Source organism: Ascidia mentula, chromosome 9, assembly GCF_947561715.1.
Source record: "Ascidia mentula chromosome 9, kaAscMent1.1, whole genome shotgun sequence".
In the NCBI taxonomy this organism is placed as follows: Eukaryota; Metazoa; Chordata; class Ascidiacea; order Phlebobranchia; family Ascidiidae; genus Ascidia; species Ascidia mentula.
The window spans coordinates 13,250,184-13,261,969 of record NC_138574.1 but is presented as its reverse complement, the minus strand read 5'-3'; positions in this window follow the sequence as shown (position 1 = coordinate 13,261,969).

Below are 11,786 nucleotides of genomic sequence, written 5' to 3'. Positions count from 1 at the left end.
CCCAAGTTTCATTGGAGGCGAAATCTCATGGGATTGTTATTAAACTTCAAGTGTTTGGACAGTTGTTGCCTTTCGGGGAGCTTGTGGTTGTTGTCATTGTCCTTCTCGTATCCGGCATCGCTTTGTAAAAGCTTATGTCGGTAAGAAGATTGTGTGTTTGGATATTACCTGGCTTCACATGTGTTCAGAATCTATAAAGTTGGATTCGAACGCAGTTTTAATAAAGACGGTTACATTTTTTTGGCTTGACAATAATATTTGTCGCAACGACCAGTCAATTAGGAATATTTTAGGTCGGAGCGTTGGTAGTGTTTGTGTTTACTAGTAGGGAAAGTTGCAATACATGTTTTACGAAACAGATCAGATTAAATGCTGTATTTTATTACCTAACAACACCTTTTCCCGCTCTAACTTTATGCGTTGTAAGCACGAATTTCACCACAAAGACCATGAGCCAAACGCCCAGGTTGGAAAAAATGCTAATTTTGCGAAAATTTACCGGTAATACGCACAAAAACAATTGGCTAATGCATCAACATACAAAAACGTTCCCATAAACCGCGCAATCAACGATCGTCTAAAAAATTATCTTACACACTTTCCAATCTGGTAAACGCCTTGCGTGCAACAATAAAGATAAGCAAAATGAGATCATGATAAACATTAGCAACGCCCCTACAGCAACATAGTGCCGGTATCGATATTTAAGTACGTTAAAGCTATTGCATTGATCTCTAAAATCACTTTCTTATCTCCACTTATGAATTCCTACCTAACCCAAATCGGCTTTCACAAAAAAATGGTGAAATCCAAGCACTTCTATCCCAAATTGTCGAGATTCCTTACATTAGGCTTTGGAATTGAAGCCTTTGCGACTGACCGCAATGCTGGGCTGTAAGTTCCAGATCAAGGGGAAGAAAACAATGGGACAAGTGTCCTTCGACGCAAGTGCGTGGACCGCGTGGTTCTCTATTAATACGTCGGGCAACTGAGTTACTCTTTAGATGTGGAGAGTCATACTCGATCGGGCAAGAACAAAGAAATGCCTTCGAGCGCGTCGACTGACCACGTATAGTAGCAGAAAGATCACTGTGCAAGGTTCGGTCAGCCCTTAATTGCATAACTGGACTTCTTGCCAACTTAGAGTTTTATTGATCTATTTTCGTTTCTTTGGAACATATTGTAAACAGATTTCAATTTAAACCCACTTAATTGATGAGCTAAATTACCGCTATTAAATCTAGAAAAATAAGACAAAAATGTTGCCCTACTTCACATTCTCACGTTATGGGCTACTAGCGCCACTTAGCGGTTCACTTCAGGCCCTACTGTAACCGCTAGGTTACGTCCGCACCTCTTAGTGAAACAAATGGGATTGCCGCATTTGCAGTTTTGTAACATTTTGATCACGTGATCGAGCAAACATTCTTGTCACGTCAATTAACCTGCCGACGGTCGGCACCGCGCAATCACTTCATCAACCAATTACGACCATCTGTTTGCTCCTCGGGGCAGAATTCCACAATCACGTGGTCGTGTTTAATTCATTCACAACAGATGCGTTCGAGATCAAAAATTTAAGACATAAACGACTTTTTTCTGTGACACAGACCACTTGTCTTGGGGTGTAATATTACATTAAGCATATTTAACTCATGTTTGTCGTTTGCGCAAACACAAATTAAAAAAAAACGAATAAAAATGTTTGACTTACTTAGGCTTGACATGCATGGGTGACGATAATTGTTACGTCATTATTTTTTAGCCAATCAGATGCGATTTAGTTTTGCAGTGAAGCTTCCCGTTCAGAACAAAAGTCATTTCGTTTTGACGATGGTCGCGAACGGAAAGGGACAAGCTGAAAGGTAAGTTATAGTAGGCATGCAGTAAATATTTCGATATGGTTAATTATACATAACAGAAATGATTTCTTTTGCGCTACATATTTGAACTTAATTTGGCACTGCACTTGTAGCGTAGGTGATGTTTTCTTTATGTCAACATAAACAAGTAAAATGCAAATGAGTGGATCCAACAGAATATGGAACTAACACGAGCCGTATTTGTTTATGTATGAGATGTTATTTGCAGACTTTCAACACTGCTTGGACGAACTGGACGATCCGCCGGTTTCACTCCATCGGACAACTCCAACATTAGATCTTCTTAACACATGAACCTGTTAGTAAACACCAGAGTCTGTCGTGCGTCAACCGGGATAGCGGAATCGTTTAGGCCTAACTCTATACTAACTTGCGGCGTATAGGGTGAGCGGCTTTCTTTTGCCATCGAATCCCGATGGAAGGGTTTCGTCGGGCGAAAGAAGGTCCAAGTCTCTTCCAGTGCTACTATTCAGCTACATTCGCTTAGGGATAGAACTACAGTAGCACTTAAAGAAGGTTAGGTGAGGTAATGTAGGCTACTTGGGATTCGCGCGCCACGTAGGGACTTGAACTAACAACGTTTTATAGCTAAGTGTGGCGCGTTGGTAAATGGCTGTAGAATAAATGTAGGATGCGTATAGAACCACGTTTGGCACGGCCTCCACCGCACTTGCGCGGCCGCGGTGCAGGCGGGCTTAGTAGGGACACCCGCTACTCCGACGGCATTTTATGTCGAAGGGGCCGGCATAGCATTGTTCCCGAACGGACCGCGAGCCAGCCCTTAGGGCGCAATCAGTGATTTGAAAGCTTTTCCCACCACTGCGCATTCAACTCGGTTGGGAGTGACCCTGGGTAAGGACTGTGAGGCGATGTTTTTGAGTTATACGCTTTAAAACCTCACTGGTCCTTTTAAATATACATTTCTGCGCCTGTTTCAATTGTAAAGTTAGGGATGCGTGTGATAGCAGGTTTGACCAGCGTCTTTATCATCCAATGCTTGTGAGTTCGAGTCGCGGATATTTCACTAAGAAATGGCTGTAACTCGATCACAAGCTCTTCGATGAAACACCCCCAGTTACGACAAAATTCTGAATTTGGAGAATTATCATGAATATAGTGGTTGTAAAAATAACTCCCATGAGCTGGTCAAGCCTTTATTAATTTGTTGACTCTAGGCTTAACTAAAGTGTTGTCGGTTTCGCAATCCTGGTTGACTCGTCCACCCTGCGTTGACGGCATTGTTTTTGGTCGAACAATGCTCGACAATGATTGGGTGGTTGAAAAACGCGGCAGAATCACTTCTACGTTTTCTTTATGTGCTTTCTATGTCCGGCTGGGAGTGAGCAAGTTCAGTTAGTGAGTTGGGAATGTCAGTGTTAATGGTTTGTTAGTGGCGGTTCCACAAGGAATATTGTGTACGTATTTTTTATACCGTCATGCAGAAGCAGACGAACAACCAATCCAGGATGTACACGTGTACGATTTGAGCTCTCATCCAGCAGACTATTTGCAATTCCTATTCGTGTTACTTTCCGTATTCCTCTCCAATAATCCAGAATGTTTTCTATCCTTTGCTTTCCAATATCAGTAAGACCAGTTCTCGGGGGGTGTTGTGCCTTTTACATCAGCCGATCAGGTTTGTGTTAATTGAATATGCTTATTTTTGTGGACCGTCATTTGGGTAGAACAGTGAAAGTTAATAGCTGAGAATATCGTGCTTTCTGTGATCCAGAAAAACATCACCTTTAACCTCACCTCGCTGCAAAATGTAAGTTTTAATTCCAGAATATGTGGCAGCAAAAACAATTTTTTACCTTTTGTTGCAGGAAATCAATATTTGAAATGTTTGGAAGGAATACAATTTGAACACTCGGTTGTGCTCACTTATAATTATTTACGGATTTCAATCACTCAAATGACTTGGTACAAGGCAGGTATTTCATTAGAAAATACTTTTTTTGGGGGATTTTCATTTGCAAATTCCAGTGTTTTTTAGGTTTATTCTTTACATTTGTAAATTGTGAGTTTTTCAGGTTTGGAAATAAAAATTTGTTGATTTGTTTTTCAGGTCTAGAATTTTATTGTTTTGTCAGGTTTACAATTCACATTTATAAATTAAAATTTAGCTGAGATTTTATATCGTCAGGATTTTACATTTTCTTTGCGGTTTTAGGATTTACATTTGTAAATATTTCTTTTCAGGTTAAGGTTTGTATACTTTGTAAATCCTTCTGTTTTTCAGGTTGCGAATGTAATTTTGTAAATGCTTGTTTTTCAGGTTTGGGTTTTTACATTTGTTAATATTTTTTTACATTTGTTTTTTAGGTTTGTGTTTCAGGTTAGGAATTTTACATTTTGCAAATCATGTATTTCAGGTTTAGGTTAATTTGTTTACATTTGTTCTTTAGGTTTGTATTCCAGGTTAGGAATTTACATTTTGCAAATTGTGTTTTTCAGGTTAGGTCACATTTTGCAAATGTTTGTAACATCAATATTTGTTTACATTTGTTTTTCAGGTTTTTATTCCAAGTTGGGAATTTACATTTTGCAAATCATGTATTTCAGGTTTACGTCACATTTTGCAAATGCTTTTAACATCAATATTTTTTACATTTGTTCTTTAGGTTTGTATTCCAGGTTAGGAATTTACATTTTGCAAGTACTTGTGTTTTCCAAGTTTAGGTTAGATTCAAAAGCTTTAACATCAAATGTTCATTTACATTTGTTTTTCAGCTTGTGTTTCAGGTTAGGAATTTTTACATTTTGCAAATCGTGTTTTTCAGGTTAAAATTTACATTCTGCAAATTGTGTTTTTCGGGTTTAGGTTAGATTTTGCAAATGCTTTAAACATCAATATTTTTTACATTTGTTTTTCAGGTTTGTGTTTTGCAGGTTAAGAATTTTTACATTTCGTAAATCGTGTTTTCAGGTTGGGAATTTACATTTTGCAAATCGTGTTTTTCGGGTTAAAATTTACATTCTGCAAATTGTGTTTTTCGGGTTTAGGTTACATTTTGCAAATGCTTTTAACATCAATATTTTTTCACATTTGTTTTTCAGGTTTAGGAATTTACGTTTAGCAAACGCTTGTTTTTCAGGTTTTGTTTTTCAGGTTAGGTCACATTTTGCAAATGCTTTTAACATGAATACTTTTTTTACATCATGAGGTTTTCAGGCTTGGCAGCCCAGGCAATGCAGCCCAGCTGGATCAGCCACTTTTTCCTGACAAGTCGGAGCAAGATTTGAAAAATCAAGCTCCCGGTGAGGTTTGAACTCACGACCCTGGGCTAACCAGGCCCAACGCTCTACCAACTGAGCTACAGGAGCTCAGTGGTTTCACGGGGTATATTGTGGCCAAGGTACACTGGTGCGCAAGCGCACAACTTGCCAGGCAACCTTCACATATACGTAGGGGATCTCTACCACCGTATCAGATGACGCAGTAATATTTCATGCAATGGCATGATAGGCAGGATCGCCCCACTGCGCAGGTCCTTGCTTGGCGATCACAGCTAACGTATCGCGATCATGAGGTTTTCAGGCTTGGCAGCCCAGCTGGATCAGCCACTTTTTCCTGACAAGTCGGAGCAAGATTTGAAAAATCAAGCTCCCGGTGAGGTTTGAACTCACGACCCTGGGCTAACCAGGCCCAACGCTCTACCAACTGAGCTACAGGAGCTCAGTGGTTTCACGGGGTATATTGTGGCCAAGGTACACTGGTGCGCAAGCGCACAACTTGCCAGGCAACCTTCACATATACGTAGGGGATCTCTACCACCGTATCAGATGACGCAGTAATATTTCATATACTTGCGTTTTTCAGGTTTACGTTTTAAATTTGTAAATATTTGTTTTTCAGGTTAAGATTTTTACATTAAGCAAAAACTTGTGTTTTGCATGTTTAGGTTTTCATATTTGCCAATGACATAGAATTTTACGAGATGACATATTAGGAATTAAATAATTCAAAAACTATAAACTTCAATAATTACCTGCGTTTCGCTTAGTAGGCTACTGGTATAATTTGTTTCCAGAATTTACAATAAGAAATATTTGTGCGATTTTCCTACCCGTTTTTGCTTCAGTGATATAGCTTTTTACATTAAAAAAATCTCCTGCACCGGCATTGGATTATTCTTGATGCACCCAAATAGTATTTTTTAACATTTGCTTGCTTAAAATTTCTATTTTGATATAGTGTGTGTTACAGGATGAAGGACCCAAGGCATTTTATCACACAACTACTTAGCCGAACTCGCCGCAGCCCATCCAATGATTCTCAGCACGCCGCTTGTACTACATTTAGCGATTACTAAAATATCACCATAAATTAACTGCATTCATGAAATACCTTTTCCACAAAGCAATTTATAACGTCTTTCAAGAAAACACTTCCCTTACGTTCATCAATATAAAATACAATTTGTCAAGCGAGTGGCAAGATGTACAAAAAGAGTGTAGCCTCTTGGTTGGGAAATGCCCTTCTCGAACTCCTGCGTAACAGAGTTTATTGTATGTAACAATGAGAGTTGATTGTGTGTAACAATGCAACGGGTCACGCATGGGTGCCGGTGTTTTGGTTGAAAGAATACAGATTGACAGGCTATTGCCAGGGCGAATTTCAGGGCTAGGGTTTGTAGAAAAATGAATCACAGAAAGTATGCTCAATTTGCGATTAATGTTAGTCCCGACCCATGTGAACCATGTCTAAGAATTCTGGTCAAAAATGTAAGAGATGACTACGTTGCCGAAGATACAAAAAAGTCTATCCATTTGCAGTTCAGTAAAGTCAATAAACATGCTCCTCTGCACAGTGCATTCAGAATTGGATGTCACATAACCATTGAAGGACAACCACCGGGCTGTTTGTACACAAGCTAGGACTGGCAGTTTGGCGGTTACCCTTTGTGAAGTCCCTTCATGAGTCATCAGACCCGGCAATTGTTTTGGGCAAACAAGAGAAACGGTCACCATGTGCATGAAGACGATAATTGCGAGATGCGGATTAAGAAGAATTGTGAGGGCTAGAATTCCCATGCTGAAAGACGATAAGGTCTTAACAAAATACAAATGAGGAGGGCATAAAACACACAAGGCATTAGTGAACAAAGAGGATCAAGAGAAAACAATCATTAGTTTCGGCAGGAACCTTCAGCAAGTACCCTTTCCGTTTTTTCGGATTTTGGCCGAAACGAAAATATCCGGTTTGAGGCCGAATTCACCGGAATATTCCGATTTCAAACCGGTTGGGGCCGGTTTCAGCAGCCTCCCGAACCTGCAAACCGGTTTAAACCGGATTTGGAGACAAGAAATTTTCGGTCGATTTTCGAAAAAACACCAAGGCTAACCCCTTTCCGTTTTTTCGGATTTTGGCCGAAACGAAAATATCCGGTTTGAGGCCGAATTCACCGGAATATTCCGGTTTCAAACCGGTTGGGGCCGGTTTCAGCAGCCTCCCGAACCTGCAAACCGGTTTAAACCGGATTTGGAGACAAGAAATTTTCGGTCGATTTTCGAAAAAACACCAAGGCTAACAACCCCTTTCCGTTTTTTCGGATTTTGGCCGAAACGAAAATATCCGGTTTGAGGCCGAATTCACCGGAATATTCCGGTTTCAGCAGCCTCCCGAACCTGCAAACCGGTTTAAACCGGATTTGGAGACAAGAAATTTTCGGTCGATTTTCGAAAAAACACCAAGGCTAACCCCTTTCCGTTTTTTCGGATTTTGGCCGAAACGAAAATATCCGGTTTGAGGCCGAATTCACCGGAATATTCCGGTTTCAAACCGGTTGGGGCCGGTTTCAGCAGCCTCCCGAACCTGCAAACCGGTTTAAACCGGATTTGGAGACAAGAAATTTTCGGTCGATTTTCGAAAAAACACCAAGGCTAACCCCTTTCCGTTTTTTCGGATTTTGGCCGAAACGAAAATATCCGGTTTGAGGCCGAATTCACCGGAATATTCCGGTTTCAAACCGGTTGGGGCCGGTTTCAGCAGCCTCCCGAACCTGCAAACCGGTTTAAACCGGATTTGGAGACAAGAAATTTTCGGTCGATGTTCGAAAAAACACCAAGGCTAACCCCTTTCCGTTTTTTCGGATTTTGGCCGAAACGAAAATATCCGGTTTGAGGCCGAATTCACCGGAATATTCCGGTTTCAAACCGGTTGGGGCCGGTTTCAGCAGCCTCCCGAACCTGCAAACCGGTTTAAACCGGATTTGGAGACAAGAAATTTTCGGTCGATTTTCGAAAAAACACCAAGGCTAACCCCTTTCCGTTTTTTCGGATTTTGGCCGAAACGAAAATATCCGGTTTGAGGCCGAATTCACCGGAATATTCCGGTTTCAAACCGGTTGGGGCCGGTTTCAGCAGCCTCCCGAACCTGCAAACCGGTTTAAACCGGATTTGGAGACAAGAAATTTTCGGTCGATTTTCGAAAAAACACCAAGGCTAACCCCTTTCCGTTTTTTCGGATTTTGGCCGAAACGAAAATATCCGGTTTGAGGCCGAATTCACCGGAATATTCCGGTTTCAAACCGGTTGGGGCCGGTTTCAGCAGCCTCCCGAACCTGCAAACCGGTTTAAACCGGATTTGGAGACAAGAAATTTTCGGTCGATTTTCGAAAAAACACCAAGGCTAACCCCTTTCCGTTTTTTCGGAATTTGGCCGAAACGAAAATATCCGGTTTGAGGCCGAATTCACCGGAATATTCCGGTTTCAAACCGGTTGGGGCCGGTTTCAGCAGCCTCCCGAACCTGCAAACCGGTTTAAACCGGATTTGGAGACAAGAAATTTTTGGTCGATTTTCGAAAAAACACCAAGGCTAACCCCTTTCCGTTTTTTCGGATTTTGGCCGAAACGAAAATATCCGGTTTGAGGCCGAATTCACCGGAATATTCCGGTTTCAAACCGGTTGGGGCCGGTTTCAGCAGCCTCCCGAACCTGCAAACCGGTTTAAACCGGATTTGGAGACAAGAAATTTTCGGTCGATTTTCGAAAAAACACCAAGGCTAACCCCTTTCCGTTTTTTCGGATTTTGGCCGAAACGAAAATATCCGGTTTGAGGCCGAATTCACCGGAATATTCCGGTTTCAAACCGGTTGGGGCCGGTTTCAGCAGCCTCCCGAACCTGCAAACCGGTTTAAACCGGATTTGGAGACAAGAAATTTTCGGTCGATTTTCGAAAAAACACCAAGGCTAACCCCTTTCCGTTTTTTCGGATTTTGGCCGAAACGAAAATATCCGGTTTGAGGCCGAATTCACCGGAATATTCCGGTTTCAAACCGGTTGGGGCCGGTTTCAGCAGCCTCCCGAACCTGCAAACCGGTTTAAACCGGATTTGGAGACAAGAAATTTTCGGTCGATTTTCGAAAAAACACCAAGGCTAACCCCTTTCCGTTTTTTCGGATTTTGGCCGAAACGAAAATATCCGGTTTGAGGACGAATTCACCGGAATATTCCGGTTTCAAACCGGTTGGGGCCGGTTTCAGCAGCCTCCCGAACCTGCAAACCGGTTTAAACCGGATTTGGAGACAAGAAATTTTCGGTCGATGTTCGAAAAAACACCAAGGCTAACCCCTTTCCGTATTTTCGGATTTTGGCCGAAACGAAAATATCCGGTTTGAGGCCGAATTCACCGGAATATTCCGGTTTCAAACCGGTTGGGGCCGGTTTCAGCAGCCTCCTGAACCTGCAAACCGGTTTAAACCGGATTTGGAGACAAGAAATTTTCGGTCGATGTTCGAAAAAACACCAAGGCTAACCCCTTTCCGTTTTTTCGGATTTTGGCCGAAACGAAAATATCCGGTTTGAGGCCGAATTCACCGGAATATTCCGGTTTCAAACCGGTTGGGGCCGGTTTCAGCAGCCTCCCGAACCTGCAAACCGGTTTAAACCGGATTTGGAGACAAGAAATTTTCGGTCGATTTTCGAAAAAACACCAAGGCTAACCCCTTTCCGTTTTTTCGGATTTTGGCCGAAACGAAAATATCCGGTTTGAGGCCGAATTCACCGGAATATTCCGGTTTCAAACCGGTTGGGGCCGGTTTCAGCAGCCTCCCGAACCTGCAAACCGGTTTAAACCGGATTTGGAGACAAGAAATTTTCGGTCGATTTTCGAAAAAACACCAAGGCTAACCCCTTTCCGTTTTTTCGGATTTTGGCCGAAACGAAAATATCCGGTTTGAGGCCGAATTCACCGGAATATTCCGGTTTCAAACCGGTTGGGGCCGGTTTCAGCAGCCTCCCGAACCTGCAAACCGGTTTAAACCGGATTTGGAGACAAGAAATTTTCGGTCGATGTTCGAAAAAACACCAAGGCTAACCCCTTTCCGTATTTTCGGATTTTGGCCGAAACGAAAATATCCGGTTTGAGGCCGAATTCACCGGAATATTCCGGTTTCAAACCGGTTGGGGCCGGTTTCAGCAGCCTCCCGAACCTGCAAACCGGTTTAAACCGGATTTGGAGACAAGAAATTTTCGGTCGATTTTCGAAAAAACACCAAGGCTAACCCCTTTCCGTTTTTTCGGATTTTGGCCGAAACGAAAATATCCGGTTTGAGGCCGAATTCACCGGAATATTCCGGTTTCAAACCGGTTGGGGCCGGTTTCAGCAGCCTCCCGAACCTGCAAACCGGTTTAAACCGGATTTGGAGACAAGAAATTTTCGGTCGATTTTCGAAAAAACACCAAGGCTAACCCCTTTCCGTTTTTTCGGATTTTGGCCGAAACGAAAATATCCGGTTTGAGGCCGAATTCACCGGAATATTCCGGTTTCAAACCGGTTGGGGCCGGTTTCAGCAGCCTCCCGAACCTGCAAACCGGTTTAAACCGGATTTGGAGACAAGAAATTTTCGGTCGATTTTCGAAAAAACACCAAGGGTAACCCCTTTCCGTTTTTTCGGATTTTGGCCGAAACGAAAATATCCGGTTTGAGGCCGAATTCACCGGAATATTCCGGTTTCAAACCGGTTGGGGCCGGTTTCAGCAGCCTCCCGAACCTGCAAACCGGTTTAAACCGGATTTGGAGACAAGAAATTTTCGGTCGATTTTCGAAAAAACACCAAGGCTAACCCCTTTCCGTTTTTTCGGATTTTGGCCGAAACGAAAATATCCGGTTTGAGGCCGAATTCACCGGAATATTCCGGTTTCAAACCGGTTGGGGCCGGTTTCAGCAGCCTCCCGAACCTGCAAACCGGTTTAAACCGGATTTGGAGACAAGAAATTTTCGGTCGATGTTCGAAAAAACACCAAGGCTAACCCCTTTCCGTATTTTCGGATTTTGGCCGAAACGAAAATATCCGGTTTGAGGCCGAATTCACCGGAATATTCCGGTTTCAAACCGGTTGGGGCCGGTTTCAGCAGCCTCCCGAACCTGCAAACCGGTTTAAACCGGATTTGGAGACAAGAAATTTTCGGTCGATGTTCGAAAAAACACCAAGGCTAACCCCTTTCCGTTTTTTCGGATTTTGGCCGAAACGAAAATATCCGGTTTGAGGCCGAATTCACCGGAATATTCCGGTTTCAAACCGGTTGGGGCCGGTTTCAGCAGCCTCCCGAACCTGCAAACCGGTTTAAACCGGATTTGGAGACAAGAAATTTTCGGTCGATTTTCGAAAAAACACCAAGGCTAACCCCTTTCCGTTTTTTCGGATTTTGGCCGAAACGAAAATATCCGGTTTGAGGCCGAATTCACCGGAATATTCCGGTTTCAAACCGGTTGGGGCCGGTTTCAGCAGCCTCCCGAACCTGCAAACCGGTTTAAACCGGATTTGGAGACAAGAAATTTTCGGTCGATTTTCGAAAAAACACCAAGGCTAACCCCTTTCCGTTTTTTCGGATTTTGGCCGAAACGAAAATATCCGGTTTGAGGCCGAATTCACCGGAATATTCCGGTTTCAAACCGG